A 12700-nucleotide genomic window follows, 5' to 3' on the forward strand; every position below is an offset into this window, starting at 1 on the left:
GCCAGTCCTCTGAGTTGCCCCATGAAAGCTTTTCTTCCTCTCTCACTGCTAACTGTGAGCATCCTTCTCTTCCACAGGTCTCTGCCATTTCAGGGCACCTGGTCTGCAGCTGTCTTTTGCTCTAGCACTATTCAGGTTTCTAGGGAGCTCAGAAATGACCTTATGTTTTACACAATTCATTCAAGCTTTTGAACACAGCAAGAAATTTTCACACCTATTGTACGTAGTACCTGTACTTAACATGTCATGCCAAAAAACGCCATGCCCTATCTGCAGAATATACAGCTGAATTGTATTTAACACCCAGCACATAGAAGAGCAATAAGCAGCTAGAACATTGCCTCATAGTGGGGAAATGTGAAAATCTGGTAAATGATGATGGAACAAAATTTAACAGTAAAAAGAAGTGACATAGGCACTCTTTGTAGTAACTCTGACGCATAAATCTAGACAACTGTTATAGGTGTTGGACCAGCTATGGGACTGCTCCCCCTTTGCCTTGAAAAAGGAACATGCTGGAAGATACCACCTGGCTTCCAACCTGTAACCATAAGGTAGATTTGGCCCCACAAAATAAAATATTATTTAAATGGAGACTACTCAAATTTGCTGCATGAGACAGATAAAGAAAAAGCTTTGAAAATGAATTCCCTCCTAACCAGGGAGAGTTTGAAGGGGATGTTTTTGTGGAGTATTTGTTTTACTTTTATTTTGTGGACAGTTCCAAGTTGCAATCTAGCAAGGTTCAGTGAGTTTCTCCATTATACTGACTTTGTATCTTTTTGTCCCTAGACCATTCTTCTTCTCTACATCACCTCCAATATTTGGTCTGGGGGTTTGCCACTTGCAGCAGATCACACTCCTGCTCCTTTGAGAAACCTTCTTGCCTGATCTACTGCCCAAACTCCCTCCTTGCTTTTTACCTATGTTTCAGCCCTTTCTGTTAGGGGAAAGGACATTTTCTATTTTCTTCCCAAAGGTTCCAGCTGCAGGCCAGATAAACTAGAACAAAGAAAACAAGTGGCTATATCAGCATCTGTGGTGGTTTTACCCTGTTGGGCACCTGAACTCCACCACAACCGCTCGCTCTCCCCCCTTCCTCAAAAGAATAGGAGAAGAATAATGTAAAATGTAAAGAAAAGTAAAAAAGAAAAGAAAATGGAGAAAGAAAGGAAAGGAAAGAAAGGAGAGAAAGAGGAGAGAAAGAGGAGAGAAAGAAAGGAGAGAAAGAAAGGAGAGAAAGAAAGGAGAGAAAGAAAGGAGAGAAAGAAAGGAGAGAAAGAAAGGAGAGAAAGAAAGGAGAGAAAGAAAGGAGAGAAAGAAAGGAGAGAAAGAAAGGAGAGAAAGAAAGGAGAGAAAGAAAGGAGAGAAAGAAAGGAGAGAAAGAAAGGAGAGAAAGAAAGGAGAGAAAGAAAGGAGAGAAAGAAAGGAGAGAAAGAAAGGAGAGAAAGAAAGGAGAGAAAGAAAGGAGAGAAAGAAAGGAGAGAAAGAAAGGAGAGAAAAGGCCACACAGAAGGACAAAGGGAAGAAGAAAATGTTGAAAAAGTTATTCTCTGCTTCCCGTCAATGAGCAATGTTCAGCCACGTCCCAGGAAGCAGGGCCTCAATAACCATAGCAGTTGTTTAGGAGGACAGACATCTTCATAACAAGAGCTCCTCCTCTCCTTTCCCTTTCCCACCTTTTATCACTGAGTGTGACATCATATGGCATGGAATATCCCTTTCGTTGGTTTAGGTCAACTGCCCTGGTGATGTCCCCTCCCCACCTATTTCACAGTCACTAAAGGCTCTGTAACATCCTGTCAGTAATCCTCTATAGAAAATGGAATAAATTCTCAGTAAGATTATTCCAGTCCTCAGGTTAAAGTCATATGCGTATTTTCCTTCAAGCCTGTTGGAAACTACTGCTATCTCATAAGTGTGTTTATTGAATAAGGAACATTTATACTGAGTATTGAGTTCCTTGGAAGTTTCTCCTTATATAGCTTATAATTCTTTGTAAATCTCCCTGTAATCTTCCTAACTCACTCTGTAAAATAAAAAAGGTTGTCATAGGCCAGAAACTTTTAGCACCATAATATCACATTAAGCTGCAAAAAGAGAAATACAAAATGATATTGTAGATACTCACAGTATTTTTGCTCCTCTTGATTCAAAAGTAACAGTTCCAAAAATGTTAATTTCAGAAAAGACTCAAGCATTGCTTTGCTCTGTTGAATAGGTGTATTAGATTGATACCTAACCAGCTCTTTATCCAAACACTCGTTAGAGACAAATGTTATCTTATTGGTCTACCAGTTGCTTTGAAAATAATGGTGAACTTATAAACAGAAATGTACCTCCATGTGCCTAAAAGGATGTCAGTTTCCAAAGTCCTTTAAGATGTAGGAATACTCCAGAGTAACAAACAGTCAAAGTGCCACAGGACACTGTCCTGTCCAGATTTTGTACTGGATGCCACCTATCCCCAAAGCCTCTCTGACATCATGGAGGAAAGCATTTGCACCAGCCCGGGACACCACAATGCACACCTGAGAGCAGGAAGCCCAGGACAGCTTACACTCAGATCATCTCTTCACAGCTCCCAAAAAACAGAATCCCCTGCAGCTACCCACTCACTCAAAGAACACATAGTTTACTGCGTAAGACTGAGAAAAAAGAATGAGTCTCATTTATACTAACAAAATAAAATACTACAGCAAATTATTACAATATTGGAAAAAAAACTTACCAAAGTAATTTTAACGATTCTCCCTGACTTTTATGTTGTATCAGTTACTACAGATGGATAGAAACGTAGTCCTTTACCCTACCAAAAAAAAAAATCCTATCATTTCTTTGCTAAAAAGCAGTGATTCTCTTCAGCTATTGCAACTTAACAGAAGTGTTCTTCAGCTCAGCCAAAATCCCTGCAAACTCAGTTCTCCTTAGTGCCCACTGAGTTTGTGGATTCCCTGTATCTTTTCTAAAAATAGTTCTTCACAGTATTGGTAGGTGCAGTCTGTGCTAGCTGCCCTTGGTTTCCCACTGCTGAACCTGGAACCTGCTGCTACATGACTCAGTTTTCTCCACAGTGCATAGGGGAGAACGGAGGGTTGCTAAGAGCAAATGAACAACTCAGAGGAAGAGCATCAGAACCCAATGATATATAAGAGTAATCCTTTGATATGTCTTCTCAGCTTTTGGCAACTATAGGTTTAGAAACTTCCTCCACTGAAGACAGATTGAGGAAAATCATATCTAATAGCTACATGTATATATGAGTGTATATGCACACAAACATATATGTAAGAGGCACATATATTTTTGGTTTCCTTAACACTTGTGATAAAAGTTCTGTGTATTGTTTTGTCTACTTCCTGCTACCTTATAATTTCAGTTCTTTTACTGGTTTTTGTATTGTGAAAAATGGTGGAAGATAATTCCCCATCAACTTCCCTGTTCATAATTTTCTAGCCCTCTCTCATATATCTATTGCCTCTAATTGAATACTTCTCTGAAATGAAATGCCTTAATCTATTTAGTTTATCTTCACATAGAAAACTGCTTCATATTTATTACCATAACTCTTGTTCTTCTCTCTACATTTTCTTGCTGCTATATATATTTTTTCAGAGGGTATACCAATCCCATTGGCAGTTTTGAAGATGTAGATTCACCACTGATTTACAGAAAAACATATGGCTGTATGCTGAACTTCTGGTCTCTGCTTCCTTCCTGACAGTGGGAAACCATCACATAAACAGCATGCTGAGTAGGATCTGCTTAGGACTTGCTGATAGGAAATATTCAGAACAAGGGGATGCCACCACTAAATCCCACCCCTCTTTGGGGTTTTACATACTCCAGATCAGGATTTAAAAAAAAAAATCTCAAAACCTTCTCATAAGGAATTCAAACCTCAAAGCACAGGATACTCCATGGCCTCATATTGAATATATTGCACTGTATGCAAAGCACACACTGGATCTGAGAGAGCTCTGGTTCTGTTCATCTCTTTTTGCTGGAGACAATTCAAACCACCCTTCTTGGCTCCAGAAGAGCGCTCATGAAGGTGACTGCTTCCAGGTGTTTCTCCTCCCAAATTACACCTTGACTGGCAGTGGAGGCACCCAACCCTCCTCTGGCTTGCTGCATCCAGGAGGGCTTCTTGTAAGTAGAGCAACTTCAAAAGAAGGGGTAGAGAGTATCTTCTCTTCAAACTAGATCAGTAACAGGGCACTGTCTTTAAAGATAAGAAATGTGGATTTAAAGTCACAGAACTAAAACACTAAACTATTGTTTTCTGCATGCTGGTCAAATGCTCCAACTAGTGAGCTGCTGAGAACTTTCTAGCTTTGTTTAAAAAGGGGGTGAAGAGAAGGCAAAAGCAAAAACTTGTTTCAGTTTTAAAGCTCCAATCTATTAGGCCCTTTGCAATAACAGGGGCTCTATAAGGTATCTATCTTAAGCTCAAATGCTGAGGTATCCAAAAGTTATTCTTCACTCCTGAAATTGTCAACCTAAAGAACTAATTTTTGTAAATGCAGAAATAAAAATTGTACGATAATGCTGTGACATTATTTGAAGAAAAGAGAAGCAAGACATTCCTTTCTGATTTTTCTGGTATGCATGGGTTTCTGCTACAGTATAGCAGCAATAAAAGAGGGAAGTTTTATCCAACCTGACAAATTGCAGAGTCTACCGACATTTGAAGACAAGAATCTTGTTTTAGCTTTCCTTTTTCCTTTGCTTTGTTGGTAAATTTTTACTCTAGATATTGGAAATTAACAGAGCAAAAGGAAAGGTGGGCTTGAATTTATAAGAAATGAGGCTTTGATCTTAAAGAAGTTAAAAATCAGAGAGTAGGGAGTACACATATCACTAGGTCAGGGGAAGTGATGTCACACATAATGAGCAACAACGATACTTCTGAAAAAAAAATAACTTCAAAAAATGCCTCCTAGATATTAAATCAAGGGGTATGTTTGCAACTGCCTCCAAGCGATCTTTTATATTAAACTACTTTTACGTGCAAGACTTCCAGATCATTTACAGGGCAAGTGCTTAGGAAAATAGGGGCTTTCCAAGTGCCTGAAAAGATTGTCTGACTGATTGTCTGTCTACAGGTTTTCTTTTAAAGCTATTTTAAGTATATGATCCCATCCCAGCTATTTAACTCAGGAACCTGTCAATTACATGCTGCTTAATTGAACTCTCATATACTGTAGGATTGCAAGCCACAAAGCATATGAACAAAAATGTGAAGAAAAGGTTTTCTGCTGTGATTTCATTCTTCAAACCCAATTTGAAAAGGTCAGATTTCAGACTGCACAACCCCATTGAGACTTAGGGACTAAACTGGGACAATCAAACATGCACACCAAAAAAATATATATATATTTTTTTTTTCCTCTGTTGAAAGGCAAGAGGAGGTCTTTAATACCAGTTACTTGCTGGGGCTGATAGCAAGGGCTGTGGGTGGGGAGAGGACAATGAAAATTGAAAAGGGGAAACATATGAGTCAGTTTTTGTACTGCTGAGATAGTAAATGGATGACTGACTGTGTGACATCTCCTTCAGAGACACTTTGCAGTCCTGCTTACTGTTATTTGATTTTTTTCTTCAAAGAGAAAATATGGGATACAAAACAGATTCAGGGTCTAAATAAGGGAAAATACCATTAAAAGAGATTTTAAAAAAGGCTAGAAATAAACTTTGTATTTCACAAAGGTTGGACTGTCATTCTGAGCTAAAAACCCCTGAGGTTAATTAAAAACCTTGATTTCAACAGGCTTTATATCAGAACCTAAAACACGGTGTTTTATAGAAATGAGAATGGCAGTATCTATTTCAATAAGCATTAAACAAATTTAAACTACTTATTTAATCAGCATACAAATGGATTTACATTCTCTCTCTGTTTATTGATTGATTGCAATAACAAGTATGACCTCAGCTGGTGTAAATCCTTAGGACTCCATCAGCTTCAGGGGAGCAATGACAGTCTATATCAGCAGGGAGATCTGAACCAAAAAGGACAAGGGATTTTACACAGTATATGACCATCCATGCTCTTAAATAGTATGAAATATGACTGAGTGAGCTCATATTAGCTGATGAGTAGTTATTTTAAGGAAGAAAAAGCATCTAATGACATAAGCTCATGTAGCATGTGGCTCACAATTATGATCATCCCCAAATGTTGTCAGAACTATGCCTGGAACCCTATTTGATATTTAAGGGGTAATTGAGTGTTAATTCTATTGACCTTATCTACAGAACCTTTTCCATCCTGGGAGCATTAGAGACAGACAGGCAGCACACTTTACATAGCTGTCTACTGGATGTTTTTCTTTTTAGCAATTTTTTTACCTGAGGCATTTCAGTCATGTAACTTCAGCAATCAATTTTGGTCCAAAGCAGCATAGGCCTCAGTCACTGAGAAGCAAGTATTTGCATGCAAGCTTGTTATTAAAGCACCAGGGAAAAGAGTGAGTCCACAAAAGCTTAAGAAATAGAAATCTGAGTTGAATCATCACAGTCAGCTAAATTACTGGCCCTGTAATTAGCCTTTTTGGAGGTCTGTTAAATTCTTAATCCCTTTGCTGGATGTAATTGCTTTATTGAATCTAAATTAATCCAATGTTTTAAGAAATAATCATATAATTCTAATGGCTACATAAAATTAAAAAAAAAAAAAAAAAAGGAAACTACATTGTTTGAGACCTAATTTAGATTAGACTCACTAAAACAGCCTTGGGAATGGCATTTTGTGCAGAATTTTGTTGGGGGAGGGGCGGAGTTGAGAGTGGTTAATATTTTATTTACACGGTGTATGTAGAGTAGTTGTATTTAAAAATTCACTAGACTGGGAGCACTCACTGCATATGGAGAGTGAGTCAGTGCCAAATCAGAACTGGATCCATGCCAGGACAGAAAGCCGGCAGTTAGACATCTGTAAAGTTTTCGATGGGATGGAAGACAAACCTAAAACACTTCTGTTCATTACACATCTAAGCTATTTCCTAGCCATTCATCTAGATCTGAATTTCCAGACCAAAATCACTGTATCTAAAGATGGACATTTACATATTTTGCCATGCACAGAAACTGTATTAGATCCCAGAAGAACTAACTTAACCTGAACATAAACCACTGAAATACACAAGGGTAATCAGGTCATATCTGACCCAGTCTGTGATAGAAGAAAAAATATATCATCCAGGTGTCTGGGAATTCCAACACGACCAGGAATTACCTCATTATCCTACAGCACTATCCTCATCAGATAAAGAGGATGGGGGGAAAGACATGGAACACGAGAAGGGGAGCAGATAAAAGGGAACTGGGGAGAAGAAAAACCATGTCGAGTCTTAATTGAGCTTGGAGAGGAAGCAGAAGGAGAAAAACATAGTTGGCTGGGTTATGATTTATTCTCTCTAGTGATCTACGTTTGCTGTGGATTAAAATGTGCTCTTGTTTCTAATATATATTTTATACCCTATCAAGTGTGAAGTCAAGGATCAACAAATTTAAGATATGTGCAAAATATGATGCTTCTTCAGAACCCATCTTTTCAGGCATTACTTTGTAAAGCCCAGAAAGCATTCTCCAAGTTGTGACTGTTGAGTCTACTCTGAGCCCCAGCTCAAGGAATATGCTGCTCTAGTGTGTTACAATAAACACTTTAATGCATTACGCTTTATATAATCCTTTACATGTGTAATATGTAATCTTGATCCCCAATGCTTCACCAAGAAATCATGACTGAATGAGTACAAGATGAGACTTCAAGATGAAATTTGGAAAGAGAAAGAGAAAAAGAAGAGCAGAGCCAGATACACAAACCAACGGAAATACTCCTCTTTCTTTTTCCCCTTCCACCTATAAAAACAAGGAGATGTGGAAGGGTAGCAGGAGTGTCCCAGCACAAAGAACAGGTAGCAAGGTAGATCACTGGTAGCAAGTTTCCAAGGATTCACAAATGATGATAATGGTTGACATATATTTTGCATTTTGATCGTTATTTTTGGAATATTTTCTAACTTTAAAGAGAAATTTTAGATATTACATGTTTGTGTATACATTTAAAATTCCATATTCATATGCACAGACATGCAGGATCATCTCTTTTACGATTTGTTTTCAGCTGTTGAGGTTACAGTAGTACGAATGAGTATTTAGAATTAGCCCTGATGAAAATGAAGGGGTGTTTGAAACTAACCCAATGTACTTAAATGCCCAGTTACCCTTGGGGAAACAAGCATGTAATAAAGTGACAACTTTCAAATACAGGTCTTACAGTTGAAAACTGCCACTTCAACAGTGAAGCATGACAGCTGCTCAAGGCATACCATGACTCTACATGCTATTCTCTTCATTCAGTTATGATATCCTCAGTAACTCTGTACTTGTGGAGATTTTAGACAAACATATTTTAATTTTTACACAGAGAATTTCATGATACATAGCTACCAAATGATAAATTTGATAAGACATTTTTTTTTTTTAATGAGATCATCAAATTCATATTTCTATAGACAAACAGGCAAAAGAACAATCAGGTTCATCTGGATAGCCACCTCAAAGTCTATAAATCTACTATATTTGTTGCCATTAGCATGCTGAGGCTTATTTTATTAATCTTCCTTCTCACTTTACATAAGAAAACCACCAAATCAATAAGTTTCTTAAGAGCAATTTCAGGAAATTAGCAGTACTTTTCTGTATTATTTCAGTATTATTGTACAGAGAACCAAGGTAAATAGAATGAACCTGATGGTTTTTATTTTAATATTTCTCATTTAAGTATATCAGTCTTCATGTCTCATTTACATTCCTTCAAGTTCTTTCTTTAACAGAAAACACTTCTTGAAATCTTCACCCCTAGCTTCAGACGAGGAGCAAAATTTGCACTGCTTGTAGCCACCAACATCTGTACCGCACCAGCCACCTCCACCTGGAGGAAGCGTAAGTGTTCTGGGAGACTAGTTTGGCCTGATCATACATTTTTGAATGACCCAGTACTCAGGAAAGACACAATAAAAAACCAAATGTGCTACACAAATTAACACAACTTACTAAAGTCAAGTATAAAAAAGATATGAAAAACATATAAAAATAAAAATCTATCAGTTCAAACACATAACCACGACTGAATCCAAAAAGTAAATAAATCATGACAAATCACTTTCAAGTACATCATTAACAAGAGAAAAATTGAAGAAGATGATAGTTAACAACACAATATAGTTAATTGCAAGCAAATTAGAGTATTCAGTTTGAGGCAAGATTTGTGGAGAGAAATACCTTTTATTAGACTGTCTAATTTAATAGTGAAAAAAATAGATAAGCCTTCAGGAACAGACCTGAAACAGATGTCTGTCTTTATTTCCCAGCTATATCCGTTGGTCTAATAAAAGAGATCACTTTTTCCCACAACCTTTCCTTTTTTACACTCTTAGGCTATCATGATTACACTAATAACCACTATAACTTGAAAGCATGTTCAATGCTTTATTTATTTAATTATTTACTTCAAACTTTGCTTAAAAGGGCAGTTTTCATTTCATAGCCCAATAAAATCATAAATAGAAAGGTGAAAATCAGGCTAGTAAAAGGAAGGAATAATGGTAGAATCTACACAGATTATATAGTAGAGTTGAGATTGGCTAGACCTAATGTAATTCAGCACTGAGAACAGTTTCAGAGACATCAGCAATTTTGTTTAGCAACTTGAGGAATACAGATTCCAGAAGACTAGAGAGGGCAAACATTTACTTATTTTTTTTTTAACCTCGAAAAAAGAGAACAGAGCCTAACTTCAAATCACTAGAAAAATATCAGAATAAATAATGAAAAGATCTATTTGTCAGAATCTGGACTATAACCAGGATGTGAGTAAGAGCCAACATGAATTTTTCATAAATAAATCATGTCAGGACAAACTTATTTCTCTCCATGGCAGATAACAAGCTGTAAGAATAGAGGAGAATAAATACTGTCATGCATCTGGATTTTGGCTTTTGACATCTCACAGGACATTCCCATAGACAAGTAGATTTGAGGTAGCTGGACAGTTACTTGGAACTGGAAACCCTATTCAAAGAGAAGTTATCAAAGATTAATTTTCAAATGAGCAAAGATCTATCAGGTCAGGTTCTGCAAGACTGTCTGCATAATATTCGTTATTGAACTGGTAGATAAATTAAGATGTTTTTTGCTTTTGAAAATGACATTAAGCTAAAGGCTCCAAACCCTATGGAGCACAGAATGCACATCTGAATTGGTCTTAGTTAGTAGGAGAAATCTAAATTCAACTAAACAAATGGATTCACATGCGTGCGCACACATACACCAAAAAAAAAAAAATCTGCACAGACACAAACTGAAGTGTCAAGACAAGCACAGTGTAGAAAAGAATCTAATAGTTGGAATGGATCACAAGTAAACAATATAATCATATCATTGCATAAGAAGCAATAATGATGGGTTAGAGAAAATGAACATGTGGTATGTAAAACTCACAAAATATTTCTTCCACTCTGCTCAGAGTTGGTAAATCCTCATGTGGAGCTCTGTGACCAGTGCAGGTTATCGCACGTCAAGGAATACATCAACCATCTGGAGAAAGTTCCAAGAAAAGTAATGAGTGATCTTTCAAAAAAGATGATCTAGCATGAGACTTTGCAAGGCCTGAGCTTGCTTAATCCAAGAGAGAGAAGACTAAGAAGTATTTGATAACATTTTTCAAATGTTTAGAAATATTCTTTGTGAAAGAAGATAATGAATTGTTTCCCACGACCTCTAAATATATATAATATACATATACATATATATATATATATAAAATAAGGAAGAATGAAGTTAAAGGTGAGAGAAATTTTTCAGTGTGTAAGGCCAACTAAGCAATGAGTAACAGACCTATGGAGATTTTCCTGTTTGTAAGAAATTTCAAGGAGGAGTTAACCAAACAACTGTGAAGATTGTTTTTCTATACTGATCCTTCATTGGATTTAGTGTATCTCATAAATATTACTCAGAATGTGTTATTATCAATCAATATGCAACTTTCTACCTTTGCTTTATTGCATAGACAGTGGTGCTAAATATGTATCTCTATTAAGAGCATTATAATGTGAATCAAGCATAAAAACTGAAAGTAAAATGATTGCCATGTACAAGGATTCAAAATTCCTTTAACTAGCGCTAGTGAATACAGCAGAGGAACGGAAACTGGATATACATACACTATTCACAGATCTCTCACAGTAGACCTCTACCTTCTGTCCAGATATTTCATTGCTAAAAAAAAAAAAAAAAAAAATTCAGAGTTTAATTATTAAATACACCTACCAAATGTGAAAGCCTTTGTGAGTAGTTTATATTGCATTGGCTTCTAAGGTTACTGCATGCTCAACACTTTTCTGTTTCTTCTCATTAAAAAATAAATAAAATAAAATCAATTCCTCTATCCTGCAGCTCTTAGCCATGGCATATCCATTATTTCATGAATGTCAGTCCTTTTCAATTTCTTTCCCACTCTGAATTTTCTGGTAGGTTATCATCTCTGTAATGTTCTGGATATTTACATTATATCAGCATGTTTATGGTCTTAATATATGTATCAGCCTACCATATGAAGGCAAATCCTTTAAGCGATCTGGATATGGTACACCTCCAAGTTTCTCAGAGAGCTGAAATAATGAAAATTAGATCTTGGGCCATTAAGAGTCACAGTGGTCTGTGATCTCACTCACATAACAAGCTCCAAACATTCTCTACTTTGTTGTAGTCTCCAAAGCTTTGTCACCTCTTATCCCAATGTTTGTGAGACGAATAAGACAGAGATGCTTAATTAAGCCTGTGATGTCCTTCATTGCCAGCTCTTGATAGTACTGTAATGGCAAAAGTGTGCTGTTAGACTTCTCCATCTTTGTGGAGAAGTACTATCAAGACCAATTGAAAGTCTGCACATAGAGATGGCAGGATGATCAAATCCAAGAACAGTTTGAAGGCAATGTTCCGAGGTTGCCCAGAACTTCAACTGAAAGTCCTTTGTTTCCACAAAACACTTTTCCTATTCTTGAAAAGAATGGGCAATAGCAAGGCATACCTGCTGTTAAAAACAGCTGATATTTTACCTGTCCCTGTTGCCATGTGCTCAAAAAACTCAGAAGTCATTCACACAATCTCATTCACATTAGTAGATTTATACTAGAAGACTCTACAAGATCACAGTTGTCACTATGGATACTTGTACTTGCCTTTGAACAGATCTATCTATATATGTCTCTTCTAAGATAAATGAGCTATTAGGGACTGTTTCCTAATAATGTCTCCTCATAATATATTCTCCTCATATTTCTCCTCATAACAACTAGCATAATGAGAAAACAATATTTTAGAAAGTTGTTTTACCTCATTGACAGGATTTCTCCAAAATCAGTGTCATAAAAATAGCATCTGAGAAAGGTTTTTAAGTTATTTTTGAAAATAAATACACATACTTTGTGACAAGAGAGAGAGACCTTGTGGTAAGCAGTACAAAACCACAACCTACTGCTTCTCTGATCATTATTCTCTGTTCCCAGTTACCGGACCACATGCCAAAGCAGCTAAGATGACAGGGTCCAGGAAAAATTGTGTTAGAACTTTGGATCTGCCTCTGGGTCTGTCACTTCGTTAGGCTGCCCCTGTACTGCCTTGTCTTCCTTGT

The 12700-nt window shown here is 36.8% G+C and overlaps 1 protein-coding gene across 1 annotated transcript in view; it reads right to left on the reverse strand.

Moving 5' to 3' along the window:
• LOC308190043 (uncharacterized protein) overlaps window positions 1-12700 on the reverse strand; it is a 316509-nt gene that overhangs the window by 187502 nt on the left and 116307 nt on the right. The window contains exons 7-8 of the mRNA XM_080580892.1: window positions 11232-11286; window positions 10510-10605 (exon numbers count right to left, since the gene is read on the reverse strand). The gene's annotated coding sequence lies outside the window, so the exon portion shown is untranslated. The remainder of the gene's footprint in view (window positions 1-10509; window positions 10606-11231; window positions 11287-12700) is intronic.

Source organism: Anser brachyrhynchus (genome assembly GCF_964034855.1).
Source record: "Anser brachyrhynchus genome assembly, chromosome: 2".
In the NCBI taxonomy this organism is placed as follows: domain Eukaryota; kingdom Metazoa; phylum Chordata; class Aves; order Anseriformes; family Anatidae; genus Anser; species Anser brachyrhynchus.